At 37.5% G+C, this 18,554-nt stretch overlaps 1 pseudogene across 1 annotated transcript in view; it reads right to left on the bottom strand.

Annotated features, from left to right (window-relative positions):
- Nucleotides 1-17,996, bottom strand: part of LOC100404310 (mitochondrial import receptor subunit TOM40 homolog) — a 112,125-nt pseudogene extending 94,129 nt beyond the window's left edge. Inside the window, exon 1 of the transcript XR_004729883.3 lies at nucleotides 16,864-17,996. The product of XR_004729883.3 is annotated as a mitochondrial import receptor subunit TOM40 homolog (transcript). The remainder of the gene's footprint in view (nucleotides 1-16,863) is intronic.
- Nucleotides 17,997-18,554: the final 558 nt, after the last annotated feature.

The following is an 18,554-nucleotide window of genomic DNA, read 5'->3' as shown; positions in this document are numbered from 1 at the left end:
TAGGTTGGAAATTCTTAAAGAACATTGAAATCTCTTCTGGCCTGTAGGTTTTCTGCTGCTTCTGCTATTAGTCTGGTGTTCTTCCCTTTATAGGTGACCTGCCCCTTATCTCTAGCTGCCCTTAACATTATTTCCTTCATTTCAACCTTGGAGTATCTGATGATAACATGTCTTGGGGTTTTTCTTCTCATGGAGTATTTTACTGTAGTTCTCTGAATTTCCTGAATTTGAACATTGGCCTGTTTTGCTAGGTTGCGGAAGTTCTCTTGGATGATATCCTGAAGCATGTTTTCCAGCTTGGTTCTGTTCTCCCTGTCTCTTTCAGGTACCCCTACAGTCTTTTGTTAATTCATTTTAATTCTTTATTCTCTAAACTTATTGGCCTTATTTCAGTAAGATGGTCTTCAAGCTCTGATATCCTTTCTTCCACTTGGTCTATTTGGCTGTTGGTACTTGTGTTTGCATTTTGAAGTTCTCACGTTGTGTTTTTTAGCTCCATCCAATCATTTATGTTCCTCTCCAAACTAGTTATTCTGGTGAACAGCTTCTGTATTGTTTTATCATGTTTCTTAGAACATAATCCTTCAGCTTGGCAAAGTTCGTTGTCACCCATCTTCTGAAGCCTACTTCTGTCAATTCTTACATCTCAGCCACAGCCCAGATCTGTGCCCTTGCTAGAGACTTGTTGAACCTTTTGAAAGGGAAGAGGCACTCTGGTTTTTTGAGTTTTCAGCATTTTTATATTGATTCTTTCTCATCTTCATGGATTTATCTACCTTTGATCTTTGAGGCTGCTGATTTTTGGATGGGGTTTTTGTGGTGTCTTTTTCATTGATACTATTGCTTACTGTTTTTTTTTTTCTTTTGGAAGTCATGGCCCTCTTCTGTAGTGCTGCTGTGGTTTACCTGGGTCTCTCCCATCCCTGGAGACATCACCAGTGGAGGCTGCAGACCAGCAAACATGGAAGCCTGCTCCTTTCTCTGGGAGCTGTTTCCCAGAGGGCCATGGCCTGATGCCGGCTGGAATATTCTTGTATGAGGTGTCTGGAGACTCCTGTTGGGAGGTCTCAGTGAGGAGGAGTGGGTTAAGAAACCTACTTTAATAAGCAGTCGATCTGCCTCTTGGTGGTGTAGGTGTGCTGCCCTGAGGGGAATCCCCCTCTCCTTGGCTGCCCTTACTCTCCAGAGCCAGCAAACAGAAAAGACTAAGATCACTGATCCAGGATACTGCAGCCAGCCCTCCTCCTAGGGGCTCCTCAGTATTCTATCCATAAACTTATCAGTATTCTATCCATAAACCCCTGGCTAGGGATGCCAAGATTCCCACAGAAAGGCCGTACCCAGTGAGGAGTGAAATGGGTCCCACCCCATCTTGCTGGCACCAGTGGCAAGGGAAAGCAGCCACTGGAGCCATGGTGATGGTGGTCACCCTTTCCCCCAGGGAATTTGTTCTTCTTAGGCAGTTTCTAGCCATCTGGGCTGGCCGGTGTTGATGCGAAGCCAGCGGGTTTTAGCTTGCGGAGTTTGAGAGTGTGGCTGCTTGTCTCCCCATCTTCAGCCCCCTTCTCACAAGAGTAGATGGGTCTCCTCCCTCACGGGAATTCCCACAGCCAGAGTATGCAAATACTTCCGTGTCTCACTGCCTGCTCAAAGCAGCCACGAATATGAGCAGCCCACCTGAGTAGCCACTGTGATTCTACACAGCTTTGTGCTTGGGAACCAAGGCTCTGGTAGCGTGCTCAGGGGAGGACCTCCTAATCCACAGGTTGAAAGGATCCCTGGGAAAAGCCTGGTTTTCAGGGAGGGGAAGCACAATTCCTCACCAACTCCCTTGGCTGGAAGAGAGAGTTCCCTTTGCCACCTGCAGTTCTCAGATGGGGTCTTGCTCCACCCTGTTTTTGTTCACTCTCAGTGGGTCACACCAACCCACCTAGTCAGTCCCAATAAGAGAAATTTGGTACCTCAGTTGAAGATGCAGAGTACACTCACAGTTTTTGTCCTTTTGGTGGGAGCTGCAGAACAGAGCTGCCTCTGTTTGGCCATCTTGGCTCCACCAAATGTTTTTCCATTTGTTTGTGTTGTCCCTGATTTCTTTTAGCAGTGTTTTGTAATTCTCCTCATAGATATCTTTCTCCTCCTTAGTTAGGTGAATTTCCTAGGTATTTCATTTTCTTTATGGCTCTTGTAAATGGGATTATGTTCTTGATTTCACTCTCAGCCTAAATGTTGGTGTACAGAAATGCTACTTATGTTTGTATATTGATTTTGTATCTTGAAATTTTACTAAAGCTATTTAACAGATGTAGGAGCCTTTTAGCACAATCTATAGGATTTTCTAGGTATAGAATCATATTATCAGCAAAGAGTAATAGATTTTCCTCTTTTTTTCCTATTTGGATGCCTTTTATTTATTTCTCTTGCCTGATTGCTCTGGCTATGATTTCTAGTACTATTTTGAAAAGGAATGGTGAGAATAGGCATAAAAACAGACACATAGACCCAAGGAAAAGAATAGAAAACTCAGAAATAAAGCTCCACAACAAAAAACATCTGATATTTGACAAGGCTAACAAAAGCAATGGGAAAAGAACTTCCTATTCAAGAAGTGCTGCTGAGATAACTGGCTAGGACTCCTACTTTTCACCACATACAAAGATTATCTCATGATGTATTAAAAATTTAAAGGTCAGACCTCAAATTATAAAAATCCTAAAGACAATCTGGGAAATACTCTTCTTGACACCAGCCTTGGCAAAGGATTTTCAACAAAGTCCACAAAAGCAATTGCAATGAAAACAAAAATAGACAAGTGGAATCTAATTAAACTAAAGAGCTGCTGCACAACAAAAGAAACTATCAACAGAGCAGACAGAGAAGCTACAGAATGGGAAAAGATATTCTCAAACTATGTATCCAACAAAATCTGACATCCAAAATCTATAGGAAACTTAAACAAATCAAAAAACACACACACCCCCATTTAAAAATGGGCAAAGGACATGAACAAATATTTCTCAAGAGAAGACATGCATGTGGCCAACAAACATAAAAAAATGCTTAACATCACTAATGATCAGAGAAATGTAACCAAAACCACCATGAGAAACCATTAAATAGTCAAAAGATGACAGATGCTGGTGAGGCTGCAGAGAAAAGAAAATGATATAAACTGCTGGTGACAATGTAAAATACTACAGCCACTGTGGAAAGCATTGTGCTTGGGAACCAAACTTTTGGAGATTTCTCAAAGAAATTAAAACAGAGTTACTATTGTACCCTGCAATCTCATTATTGGGCATATACCCAAATGAAAATAAATCACTCTACCAAAAAGACACATGCACTTGTATATTCATCACTCCACTATTCACAATAGCAATAAGATTGGATCAACCCAGGTGCCCATCAATAGTAGATTGGATAAAGAAAATGTGATAAATATACACCATGGAATACTATACAGCCAAAGAAAAGGATAAAATATGTTCTTTACAACAATGTGGATGGATCTTGAGTCCATAATCCTCAGTGAATTAACATAGAAACAGAAAACCAAATACCATATATTATCACTTGTAAGTGAAAGCTAAACACTAAGCGTACATGGACATAAATACAGAAACAGACACTGCAGACTACTAGAGGGTGGAGGACGGGAGGGGGACTATATTGAAAAACCACCTATCAGGTACTGTGCTCACCATCTGGTGATAGGATCCATACCCCAAACCTCAGCATCATGTAATATTCTCATATAATAAATCTGCATGTGTGGCCCGTTTATCTAAAATGAAAGTGAAAATCTGAAAAAGAAAATCAAAAAAGAGCAAACTTTTAGGAATAAGGAACAGGCTAAAGCAAATGAATAATTGTTAAAAAGGAGAAGTATGGAATTTACCCAAAAGTGAAGAGCTCCCCATAGAAAAAGGAAAAACTGTGCTATAGGAGGGGCTATATACTAATAGATGCTGACCCTCACCCTCCGGCATTGAGAGTAGAGCAGCATGAAATATTCCACAACAGTCTGGAAGATTTCATTCAGACCTTCTGTCTTTCTGTAGAACTGGTACCTCACCTCTACATATAGATTAAAAATAATATTTATTATAGATTAATATATAGATTAAAAACATATATTTTAATATATACAAATATATCTATATATTATAGATTAATATATAGATAAAATATAGATAATAGTTAATAAGTAAGCACATTCTTGACAACCAGTCAAGTTTATATTTCTCAGAAGGGCAGTATGTGGGAGTTTAAAAAAAAATTTGTAAAAGCACAGTGTTACTTCTTATTTACCTATGCAAATTTGTTACAATTTTACCTACTGTTTCAAATTTACCTATGTAAATTTTTTAAATGGCCCCAAATTTTAATGTTTATAGAAAATTTGTTCCCATTTTATTATAATAATAGTAATATAATTACTATTTGTTCCCATTTTATTATAATAATAGTAATATAATTACTATTTGTAACTGTTTAATATATTATATTTAATAATTTAAATATTTTAAAATATATTTAATAATATAATATATTTGTAACTGTTTAGTCATTAGACACAATTGGATCAATATTCTAATTCTGAGCATGTACTGGAATCAGCTAGCAACCCCATATCAGCTTGGTTTCACCAGTTGCCCAGTTCATGGACAGCCTTCTAATTTAGTTAACTTGAGATAATTTTACTAATTTTGTTTTACAGTTGTAGACTATATTGCTATTATACTCTTTGTGTAAGAATGCAGGATAAGCTTACTAAATATTCTCTTAAATACTATTAGTCTTCCAGATATTACCTTTTGTTGGAACTCAGAGCTATGAAAGGCCCTCATCATACTGATGCTTTCTAATTAAGTTCCTCTCCACCTGAACACAAGAGACACTAATAGTTAAGCAGGAATACCATCACCTCTATTCATCCTGAAGAAGTTACAGAAGATGAATCTTCAACGCTCTGCAACAGTTAGGATTAAGGGTTCTCTTATAAAAGGGAGTAGGGAAATGTCAGAGGCATTTGAATCAGATCAAATTAATCTTGAATAGAGGCTGGGTAAAATGAGGCTGAGACCTACTAGGCTGCATTCCAGAGAGTTAAGACATTTGAAGACACAGGATGAGATAGAAGGTCGCACAAGATACAGAACACAAAGATCTTGCTGATAAAACAGGTTGTAGTAAATAAGCCAGATAATACCCACCAAAACCAAGATGATGATCTGAGTGGCCTCTGGTCATCCTCGCTGCTACACTCCCACCAGTGCTCTGACTGTTCACAAATGCCATGGCAACATCAAGAAGTTACCCTATATGGTCTAAAAAGAGAAGTCTTAAATAATCCACCCCCTTTTTAGTATATAATAACCATGAAAAGGGGCAACCAGCAGCCCTCAGCCTGCTCTGCCTATGGAACAGCCATTCATTGTAAAGTAGCCATTAGAGAAGTAAAGAAGCCATTAGAGAAGTGAAAAAGTAAAGAGGCCATTCTTTACTTCTCTAATAAACTTGCTTTCACTTTATGGACTCACCTCAAATTCTTTTTTGTTTGAGAGCCAAGAACCCTCTCCTGGGATGTGGATTGGTACCCCTTTTTTAGTAATAATAACACCATTACTGTTCTCAGGCTTGGAAAGAAACAAAGGGCCTGGCCTCTCAGCTGGCACCTCCAGTACACCACAGACACAATAGAAAAAGGATCCCAGTCTCTCTTCCCTGTGTTTGCCCATCTCCTATTCTTCACCAGGCAGGGCCCTGGCTCTGGCTGCAGTGCAGCAGCCCCATCCCTGGCTGAACATTCCCATTGGTAGCACCTCTGTCTTTCTCAGGGTGGAGCTCTGCGAAGCAACTGAAAGGGCCTCTGCCACTACTACTGAATTGGTACTGCCCTTGCAGCCCTTGGACAGGGGAAGGAACAGAGCCTGAGAGCTTTACTCACACCTACAGCAACCCATACCTGCCCTATGCAGAAGAGGCCAGTCTATCTTCCTTGTGAGCCTCCCACACAGCTTGTTCATCATCAGGCAGGGCCCGCTGGCTTGGACCCACAAAGCAGCCTCTGTACCTTGTGCCGATTGTTCCCCCTGTCAGTCAGTGGCTCTGCATTTCTCTGGAGTGGAGCCCCAAGAGACAAGTGAAAGGCCCTCTGCCATTGCCACTGCCATGATTTCTTCCCCTCTTCCCCAAAGCTGGGGAGGAAATAAAAAGCCTTAGCTCACCCCACAGCTGTGGTATACAGCCCAGTGCCAAATCAAAATCTGTGGTGAACACTTGAGTGGGAGAGGAGCCCACACTACCAGAGCACTGAAAGAGAGCACAGCTGCAAATGCGAGGAAATAGAGGAGCTGCACAGCTGAGCAAGAGTCTACCTACCAGCCATTACACTTAAGCACCCTCTACAAGACCACAGCCCAAATTTCAACACATAAATACTTTGCTAACATATCCCACCCCTGTGTAAAGTCAAGGACAAGAATTACATCACAAATACAGACCCTGCACAAAGGCTTGGTCCTCTGAAAACATCTCAAAACTGAAGTCAAATGACTAAACTCAAATGATGCAACTAAAGAAACATCAGCCCACACAGATAAGAAAGAACCACCACATAATGCTGGTAACTCTAAAAGGCAGAGTGTCTTCTTACATTCAGACAATCACACTAGCTCCCCAGCAATGGTACTTAAATAGAAGAAAAGGGCTGAAATGACAGACATAGAATTTAGAATCTGGATGACAATGAAGGGCACTAAGATTCAGGAGAAAGTTGTAACCCATTGAAAGGATCTATGGAATCCAGGAAAACAATTCAAGAGATGAAAGACAAAATCGCCATTTTAAGAAAGGCCTAATCTGAGCTGATAGAGCTGAAAAACTCACTACAACAATTTCATAATATGATTGGAAGAATTAACAGTAGAATAGACTAAGCTGAGGAAAGAATCCTAGATTAAAAGACCAGATTTTGTGGGTGAAGGGGAAAAAGGAAGCAAAACACACTGCCATGTGTGTACCTATGCAACTGTCTTGCATGTTCTGCACATGTACCCCAAAACCTAAAATGCAATAAAAAATTTAAAACAAAAATAAATTAAAAAAAAAGATTGCAAAACCCCACAAGTATCTTTATAATAAAGTTATATACTACTTTGTAAAATTTCAAAAAAAAAAAGACGAGATTTCTGAATTAACTTAGACAAAAAGAAAAAGGAATTTTAAAAAATGAATAAAACCACCAAGAAATGTGGAATTATGTAAAGATCAACTGAATAACTCATTGGCATCCCTGAAAGAGAGGGAGACAAAGCAAACAACTCGGAAAACATCTTTGAGGATATTGTCCGAGAAACCTCATAGAGAGGTAAACATATAATTCAGGAAATTCAGAAAACCCTGTTAAATACTATATAAAACAAACATCCCAAAGACACAGTCATCACTGAGGCCTAACTGAGAGTAAAAGGTAACAGGAAGGTGAAGATTTAAAAAACTACCTGTTGGGTATTATGCTGATTACCTGTATGACAAAATTACCAGTACACCATACTCCTGCTACACACAATTTAGCATGTAACAAACATGCACATGTATCCCTTGAACCTAAAATAGAAGTTAAAAGAAAAAAATTAAAATTAAAATAGCATAATACTAGCCACTAATAGAATATCTTACAAATAATTAGAGAATAAAATAGGAAAAGGTTTTATAAATATAGTCAAAGGGAAGAAATGCCAGGAATATTAAAAAGACAAGTACATAAAATAATAGAGAAAGTACTCAGATTGGCCTAAATACTAAATCTATACACATCATATCAGAGCAGACCTAATCATTATAGGATTTTATCATTATGAAACAAAACAGAATGAAATACTTAATGCAAATAAATCATTATGATATATTCACAAGATATACTCATTAAAATTATGTTATTGAAGAAGATGTTATAGGAAAAGCTTGGAATAGGATAAGTAAAATAGGTATTATAAAAATTATACATTTTATATAGATATTTTATTATATAAAAATATTTACTTAGATATTAGAGATGGTTAAATATAGAAAGATATAGATATAGGCATTATACATTTATAACAAGGAAACCAACAAAGATATATACCAAAATATTAATGATAATAATATCTGAATCATCATACTATCTGAATTATGTGATTGGTGTTAATCTTCACATTTTTGGTAGTTTTCAAACCGTGCCTCAAATTTTGTTTTAATAAAAGAGGAAAAGTCATGAAAAGCACTACACAAGTTTGTTTCCTTTTGTTAAAAAAGAACAAAATGACTAATTATTTGAAGAATTATACCATTATCATCTGAACTTGAATTCATTGACATTATTTTGTTTTGTAGAAAAACATTACCTAATATTGAACAATTTGAAATAAACAAATTACATGCTGTCATTTTGCCACAAATTTTGGTATATGAATATTTGGGAAATTTGGATTCCATAGTACATATTGCATTAACTGAACCTTCTAACTTGATAGAGATCTCTAGAAATCATATAATCGTGGTGAGGTTTGAATTTTTATTTGAGAAACTAAATTTGCCTTGAAGATCTCTTCCAGCTTCAGATAGAGTTCCCATGTGAACGATCATCAAAAAATACAATAATAGAGAATTATATTATAAAGTACAGTTTAATATAGACTATCTCTTTCAGAAGTGCCTGTATTCAACAGACAAGTCATATATAAACATTAATGTTTGAGGACTTTAGAGTTTCCAAAGGTCTAGCCACTATATCAGCTTACTGAATAACTGTAATTTTATGTAGTTGTCTAAAATATTTTTAGAGGACTCTTTCAGAAAACTCAGCATGGCCTCCAAATAGAATTGGAAATTTATCTCATGAAAAGATATAGATCACTACAATCTATAAGTAGATTTTACTGTCAACATTAGTCCCTTTGTTGGTGCTTTGACATTATTTGGGAAGCTCTTCTAGAATTCAGAGCATCAATTAGCAAATAGGTGATTTTAAGTTTTTAACTACGGAAAGATATCTCCCCAAAAATATCTTCTGTATGTCCACTTATATTTGTACAAAAAAATGGTAACTGTAAATGAAGAAATTTCTGCAACAAAAATTTTAACAAAAGAGTCTCCTAATAGTTCACTATTTCTCCATTATTTCCTTAAAGCAAAGTGTCATTGACAGTATATATGTGGCATGCTTTTCTATTCCAGATAAATTTAAAGAAAGTTTAATGTATTCTTTGTACTCAAACTTTCTTGAAGTCTTCTATTTTCGGATATTATGGAAAACTCATAAGAGCATTTAGCTCCTGCCTTCAAGGAGGTCCTAGATATATATTATAAATAAAAAGACATTGATGGATCAAAGAACAAAATGTAAAATCATGAACTTTGGACAAAGAAGTAAGTCACTGTTTCTCCATGTGTGTGAAAATGGGCAGTTCAGATAAGTTCACTGGACATCCTACATGGGAAATGCTTGGAGGATCTTTTCTCTTCCCTATTTACTAGGTAGATCAATGCCGCCTTAAAACTGGAAAGGTAGCTGTGATAGTTAATTTTATGTATGAATGTGGCTAGGTTATCATAACCAGTTATTTAATCAAACACCAACCTACTAGGTATTGCTGTGAAAGTATTTTGTACATGTTGTTAAGATCTACATCAGCTGACATTAAGTGAAGAAGATTATCATCAATAATGCGGGTGAGGATCATCCAAACAGTTGAAAGCTTTCAGAGGAAAACTTGAGGTTTCTCATAGAAGAAGAAATTTTGCCTCAAGACTGCTACCTATTTTCAGTATATTGGACTGCCTTACAGATTTTTGACTTGCCAGCCCATGTAATCTCATAATCCCACAACCACATGAGCCATTGCCTTATATAAATTGTCTCTCTCCTCCTGACCCTTTATATATAAAGTTTTTATATAGTTTTACATATAGTTTTTATATTTTATATATAGATTAAAAATTCAATTTTCATATCTTTTATATATACAAGATAAAAACAATTCAAAAATATTTATCAATATGTACACATACATCTATATAAATTATAAATTATAGTGAAAGTCAAGCAAGAGTATCTAAAATACCATGATATTTCCCAAAGCTTCTACAGAAAGAATGAATCTGCCCTAAATGAGTAAGCAGTCTATTGACATGAGGAATCACTGACACTGCAGGCAAGAAAACAGTGTTACATCATTTTCAAGTTATTAAAGAAAAATTAATAAATAAATGCCAAATTTTCACACTACCAAATTAGTTTTAAATAAACAGATAATATAAAAATATTTTTAGTCACACAAAAATGTCTCAAAAGTTTTACAACAAAAGAATCTACTTGAAATTATAAATGGAGAAAATAACCAAATAAGCATGGTGATAAATCTAAGGGGATGTTAATTCATAAATTGTGTGTAAGTGTGAGTAAATAACTTACTGAATTATACTATTATCTAAATATGCAATAAACAAAAATATTCAAAGGAGTACATACCTAAATAAAACAATACCAAAATAATTACTTTGGAGGTTGGAGCACTAAGGGAACAATCAGGAAATGAATATACGCCAGGCATTGCAACAGGAAGGAAATTTTTATTACATCAAGAAAGTAATACAAAAAAATGTTTTAAATAACCTTTATAAATGAGATATTAAGTGAAGCATAAAAAGTCAAACATAAAATTTTCATATATACAGAAGAAAATTGTAACTATTCACTGATCAAAATAAATGTAAATGAGTTAAACTCACTTACCAGAAGAGAAACCCTAAGAATTTGTAAAAACAAGATCCAGCATTATGTAACAACCAGATCACTTTGAAAGAGGACAGCGGCAGAAAAAGAAAGCTTGATATTAAAGGAATGAAAGAAGATACGCAAAGATAAATGAACCTAAGAAAGGCAAAAGTATAACTTTTAACACTAGTTGAAATAAAATTTATTTTAATGGAATTGTTTATTATTTATAATTGCTAAACCATCATAAAGGACCAATAATATAAGTCGCCTTTAAATATAAGACTTGTATAAGTAAACATAGAGAAATCTTTATGACCTTGGTAGTATAATTTTCTTTGACAGGTCATAAAAATTACCAATCATTAAATTCAAAATCTAGAGTATATTAAGAAATTCTGCAACCCAGTTAAAATAATAAATAAATTCAATAAAACAAATAAGCCACATCTTAAATGGACACTTAAGCTGAGTAGAATTTCAGCTACCAAGAAATATCTGGTTACAGCAATGTACCACATATCAATTCTTAAAGTCCCACTCTTTTCCAATGGATGTCCTAAATTTAAATAAGGTATTTTCAAAAGCAATGTATTCAACTTCTTTTGTAATTTGGCAACCCAAAGAATCAGATTATTTTCCTGATTTTTTGTATGATAGCATTGTTCTTTCAAGAGATAGGTTCTACTTAGAGGCAACGTAGATCTCTCATCCTTTGGCAATTCATTGAGGAAGAACTTTAAGCTCTAATCTAACCATTTTATTTTTTCTGCAAGACTGCTAAGTAAGTGGAAAATAGCCTAACACAGTCTTGTGTTACATGCTACATGATAAGCATTTTATTCTATACATAAAAATATAAGTATGTCTTTCACAACTATAGACTATGTGCTGGGGGATTGTTTTGGTCTCTGATATTTCATTCTAGGATTGATCTAGAAAGATATTTATTACTTTCAAACTCTACCAGGTCAGTTTAGCAATCTAGGCCTTGTCTTTTCTTGAGATTTTTCTGGCCTTCCAAATCTCTACATAATATTTACTCTAACAGTCTGTGTTCTGTAACAAAAAAAAAGAAAGGAATTTAGGGATTTATTTCAGGGTAGTAAGTAGCTTAAAGCATTTCTGAAGGGGCTGAAGAAAAAGAATAGAGTAGGAGCTGGTAGGAGTGCACCAAAAGCCACCCCATAGAGTTTGATCTTCAACTGTTGCTCTAACCTAGATCAGGAGACTGCCTGACAAGTTGGGAAGCCACTTCTATAGTATCCTCTGCTACAATGAATCTTTTTTCATTACATGCATTAAATTATGTATGAGTGATAAATGACATTAAAAGAACAGTGAATAACTGCATTGGTTTATAAGAAAGTTTCCCAGTTTGTTCACCTTTTATATTAAATAATAACATCTGAAGGCACAGAACACTAACACAATCTATGCAGCAAATGCCAACAGTTGTCACATTCTCCCTAAACATAGTATCCATTCACCCTCACCTTTCTCCTGGGCTCAGTTTGCCAAGAACTCTTGGAGGTGTTTAATATGCAGTTTGAACTATATTAAAGTTTGAGTTGCCTATTTTATTATGTCAGATAGGCCAAAACATAGGGAATATGCATGATATTTCACCCAGGGATAGAAGAGGTTTATGAAAAGCCCAAGTGCTGAAGTGAGAACAAAATTACTTGCCTTTTGATTGAATCTTACTGCATACATCTCATTGAACAAACCATTTAACTTTAATGATGGACTTTCCAACTCTTCATTTGTCTCTGAAATAATCACAACCATTGCCATAGCATAGCCTTATTAATGGCAAGGTATGCTTGTCCTCCTCTTGATACGGAACTTGAGCATGGAATTTCTCTGGCCAATGAGAAGTCAGTGTAAGTTACTTAAGCAGAGTTTCAAAATGCATTTGTAGAGTTCACCTTGCCTTCTTCAACCCTGGTGAGTCATCATGAGAAGAACATGATCCCAGTAAGCCACTAACCTTCTGCCTGGATCACAGAATAATATGCATGGAGATGGAAACATGTACTGGGTGATTGCTTGACTCAGAAGATTGAGCATCACAAGGAGCATACCTGAATCCAATCTGTAGTCTACAGCTGCAAGCCTAGATGTTATAGTACATCCACAGCTAGCCACAATGCAGTCACCCCATGACTATGAGTATGAAAATTATTACTATTTTAAACCACTGATTTTTAGAATGACTTATTACACAGCATTACTCTAGCAATAGGTGACTGATACTTATTAATATTTTAATTATATACTTTTATTCCTATGTATAATAAATTGTTATGATTCATCTAGCTTAGCCAAACTAACATAACATATTTTAGGCAAGATGTGCTTGAAAGATGTTAAACTATTATAGAAGAAATAATTAGAAAATGATAGTTTTTATAATTGAAATAAAATATAAACATTTTAGCACACATCTAGCAATACATGTTTTTAACCTTGAAAAAAATCTTCCTTCCTTTTGTAGAATATTTCTTTTTCTTGTTCGTTTTAAAGCTAGTTGAAAGCATATTCATAGATGGAGAAATCTAAACTAATAGAAGTAGCTCTTTCGAAGAAATTCAATGTTTGCTTGAATAAATTTTACTAAAAATATTCTTTAGGTAGAACTCATAATTACATCGATTTTGAAAAATATTTATAAAATATAAATATGTATAAATCCCATGTATAAACTAAATTTCATAGATGATCTCATTTAGTCCCTATTACAATGTTCAGAAATTCTTTCGTTTTCTTTTTTTTTTTTGGAGACAGAGTTTTGCTCTTGCTGCCCATGCTGGAGTGCAATGGCGCAATCTCAGCTCACCGCAACTTCCACCTCCTGGGTTCAAGTGATTCTTCTGCCTCAGCCTGTCAAGTATCTGGTATTAAAGGTATGTGCCACCATCGGGCTGATTTTGTATTTTTAGTAGAGAGGGGGTTTCTCCACATTGGTCAGGCTGGTCTCGAACTCCCGATCTTAGGTGATTTGCCCTCCTCGCCCTCCCAAAGTGCTGGAATTACAGGCATGAGCCACCACGCCCAGCAAGAAATTCTTTTTTAATAATTACTCATCTTTTACAGATAAGAAGACAAAGGTAAAGTTTCTTGTTGAAAATACTTATAAACAAAATTTATTTGGTAACTATTAATATATGCTCGTAATAAGTTTAATCAATACAATACAAATATGTAAACATTTCAGAATTGATCACATTATGTTCCCTCACCATTTTAAAACCAGCTATATGACCAGGCACAGTGGATCATTCCTGTAATCCCAGCACTTTGGGAGGCCAAGGCTGGCAGATCACTTGAGGTCAAGAGTTTGAGACCAGCTTGATCAACAGGGTGAAACCCCATCTCTGCTAAAAAACAAAAATTAGCCCAGAGTGGTGGTGTGTATGTGCCTGTAATCATAGCTACTCCAGAGACTGAGGCACGAAAGTCACCTGAACCCCGGAGGCAGAGGTTGCAGTGAGCTGAGATTGTGCCACTGCACTCCTGCCTGGGTGACAGAGTGAGACTCTGCCTAAAAAAAATAAAAATAAACCAGCTATTTTAGCCAATTTCCTAAAAGCCAATATTCTACACATGTCAAGGTGATAATAGGTAAAATTTCCAAGGTAATGAGTAAAGTTTCCATTAAGAAGTTCCTAGAAAAAGACTTCACAGAATATAATGCTTCACCTTTAAAATGAAGACAAAAAAATCAGCCTATTGACATTGGTTCCCTCAAAAACATGAGTGTCCCCTAATGTACAGAAAACATATTTTAAGGAAATAAATACTGCTAAAGTCCTTACTCCTCTTTATCGCAAGATGACATAAGTGATCTAAAGTTTAAAAATACATAAAATTAATTGAACTTTCAAATATATGAGAAAGTCATAAAACCTGATAGGCAAACGACTGCATATAGCCAGAGGAGAGTCATAGCAAAGGAGGAAAAAGAGCAAGTTATGTAGGAGTAGCATATTAGGTGTGTGTGATCTAAGAACAGTGAAGTCCTTTGCCTCTGAAATGTGACTACAGCCCTGTCATGCTCTAATACTCCACAGGGCAGCAGAATGATTGGAGTGAATATTAACTCAGACAGTTCTGGGGAGTCTCTATTTAGCAACAGCTGTACGGCTAGCACAAACCTAATATTGTAGAACAGGATAGACAGTGAAACACCACATAATCTTTTGGTCATGGGGCACCGTTACATAAATGCATCTGTGTTGTTCATTTGAAGACTGCCAGTAACAGTTTATTAGATTTAAACAAAAGGGCTAAAGTCAAACCTACACGATATGCGAGTGTAATAAACTTCCCCTACACTCTATGCAGGTGTGTTAGTGTGAAGCATCAATCCATCTGTTAAAATCACATTTATATTTCACAGTTTGTATTTCTTTGTAAAAAAATACATCATAATTCTTAGGATCAAAAGTTCACAGAACTACAGATCTAGGTGAGATTCTCAACTGAGTTACTTAGTACTGATCTGAACTAAGCCAATATCAGCTTTAGAAACAACTGTACATGCTTCAGAGAGTGTCTGGAGATATGTCAACTAATATATATTAAACAATTAAGCCCTTAAGATAGTAATTAAAACATGGTAAGTACTGAGCATATGTCATATTTTTTATTGTCAATATTATCATTGGTCATTTTCTTATGCTTTTTCTGTTTTTCTCACTTCAAATTTTAGAACACTTAATTTGAAGCCACATATGTCTAAGGTGCTTAACGAAAATATGAGATTGACAGAAATGATGATAAGAGTTGGAAGAGATGGAATCATTGAAAAAAGAATGTCAGTATGATAGCCAGTAAGGTTTTGCTGTGCTCAGAGTTGAGCTGATGTAGCGGTTTAACAAGTCTAGAAATCAATCAGAGAACACGGCTTGTTCTTTCTGCTGCAGATAGTAGAAAACTATTACTATATTCATGTAGATCAGTGGTCTTACATCCTCTAATATTTTCTAAAATTTCCTTCATTGTACATCTCTATCAGTTCAGCCTGCTATAGCAAAATACCATAGACTGGATGGGTTATAAACAAGAGAAATTCATTTCTGACAGTTCTGGATGCTGGAAGTCTAAGATCAGGGCATGGTTAGGTTCTGATGAGTGCCCTTTCCTTGGTTGCAAACTGTGTACCTATTATATATTTCCACAGTGGGAACAGAGCTAGCCAGATTTCTGGTCTCTTCTTATGAAGGAACCAGTTCCATTCCTAAGGGCTCCCCTCTCATGACCTAATTACCTCTCAAAAGCTCTACCTCCAAATACCATCTCATTGGGATGAGATTTCATCATGCGAATTTTGGGGGAACACAGTCTATTGCACTGGTTAAAATCACATTTATATAAATATCATCTAAAACCACTCATTAGAATTATTCAAAATCACACATTATTGATGCAAAAACAAATATTGATTCAGAAGACTCATAACATATAACTGAAAGGAAACAAACATAACTTATTGCAAAATAATTAGTTATTATAAAAGACCTTATGAAGTCACTACATTCCTTCACCTTTTTTTTTTTTCCACATATATTTTTTGTCGGTTTTATTTTTCTGTAAAATGTCCCAGTTCTTCCATAACTTATAAACATAATTTATACCGAGGAGTAGATGGGAAGGTGGACAGGGGCAGGACGGACTGACCGGGAATGGGGAAGCTCCTCTTGCTGACCCCTGGGGCAGACCCATACCCTTTAGGGGATGGGGAAGCAAGGACACTCCTCCCTGAGGTTATCTGACTGCCTCTGCCCCTGGTGGTCAGATCCTGCGTGCTCTTCAATCCCGGAATCCCTCCCAGGACCCCAGACCCCCTGGGCACGCTGCCCTGAGTACTCAGAATCCCAAAGAGCCATTCAGTTCTAGAATCCTCTCCTCAGTTGCTGGGGTGGGAGGGACCCTCCTTTCTGCTGTCCCCTCTGCCCCCGACTCCCCAGGAGAGAGGGAAGTGAGGGGAGGTGGAGGTGGAATCTGAAGGAGGAAGGGCATGGAAGGTGGGGGCCAGAATTAAATATTCTGATTATTAAATGCCTTTATAGGTGAACCACAAAATTCTAACTCACAGCGGTTGGTGAGGCCAAACCTGCACTGGAACTTGTTCTTGCAGTGATTCAGGAAGGCCTGGAGGGCCAGTGTCAGGAGCAGGGGCGGGAGCTTCTTCCCCAGGGTGGCACCCACGATCCAGTTGCTGTCCACAGAGCCTTTGAAGAGGAGGTTGGCCTTGGGCAGGTCCAGCTGGTACCTGAACGAGACACTGGTGTCCTGCATCCTTGTGCTGGCCTCCAAACTCCACACGCACCTGCAGCTGGTCACTGGCTTTGTGGTAGTATGTCCTGTGCATGCCCTCCTGGCCCAACATTACCGTTGCCAACCAAATGTTCAATGTGTATTTTCCAGCTAGAGACATGACGGTGCCCTCCTCCCCAGGCTGCGGGTGGTAGACCAGCTCTCTGCTCAGAGCCAGTCAAGGCGTGATGCTCTGGAGGTAGGTAGAAGGTTACGAGAATTCCTGAACCCACAAGGACATCTGGGTTCCCAGCGTGACGACCGCTGTGAAGTCAGAGTCCCAGTACTTCCCGTCCACCTGCAAGTTCACAAACTTCGACTGCTGAGTCTGGATGGCCATCTTGGACCTGACGCCAGGGCCCAGCTAGTGAATGCCCTGAGCATTGAGGCTGCCGCTGTTGTCCATGTCACCCACCAGCACAGGGAACGCCTCTGTGGGACTCAGCTGCTTTGTCCTCAAATACGTGACCCAGAAGTGGTAGTTGGATTCCCGGATTGTGCTGAGGGCTACCATCTGAATGGGAAACAGTTCCTTGTACTTCTGGTGGTACTCCTCGAATGTGTCTGGGTTGGGCAGGCAGCCGCAGGCACGGACCTCGGCGGCCCCTGAGGTACTGGAGGTTGCAGTACCGGGGTTCCGTTCTGAACCTCTACCAGCACTGATGCCAACGCCCAGGCTGCCTCCCAGCGGCCGCAACGTGAAGTCCGTCGTCAAGGGCGGAGGTGGCGGCAGCGTCACGTGAGCCAGCACAGGCGGGGGCGGGGGCCCTGCGGGCTGGGAGCTGGCTGCTTGCCCATTCCGCATGGTCGCCTGACGGGAGAGGTCAGAAGGTGGAGGTAAGGGCCCGCGTGCCCTAGCCTCAGCTCCAGCAAACCCCCGCCTGGCTCCGGGCCCCGGTTCTCCTTCACCTTAAGGTGAGTTTGAAAATAAGAGAAGGAGTTTAATGTAACAAGTGTTGGAAATAGAGAGTTGTGTCCAGATACTAAAATAAAAACCGTATTAGGCTAATTAATAGTTGTTAGTAAGATACGTAATAATGGTAGTAAATAACAATACAGCTCAGTATTGTCTGACATGATAACTACTAGCCTGGTGTGGTTATGGAGCATTTAAATGTGGTCAGTACTACTGAAAATGGAATTTTTAATGTTATTTAATTTTAGTTAAATTAGATTTATATAAAAAACTAAGAAAGTGTACACTATCTTAGTAATGTTTACATTGATTAATTACAGGTTTGGATTACAATTAGGAGATGCACTGTGTTAAATATAATCTATAATCAAAATTACTGTTTCCTGATTCATTTTACTTTTTGTAATGTGGCTACTAAAACATTTCAAATGATAAATGTGACTTACATTTGTAATTCCATAACACAGTGTTACTCTTGACAAAGTGAGTGCTAGACCTCTGAGCATAGTAGCAGGATAAAATTGATTAATAATAAATTATCTCTCCAATTTG

Source organism: Callithrix jacchus, chromosome 8, assembly GCF_049354715.1.
Source record: "Callithrix jacchus isolate 240 chromosome 8, calJac240_pri, whole genome shotgun sequence".
NCBI lineage: Eukaryota > Metazoa > Chordata > Mammalia > Primates > Cebidae > Callithrix > Callithrix jacchus.
This window is presented reverse-complemented; position numbering and strand designations above follow the sequence as displayed.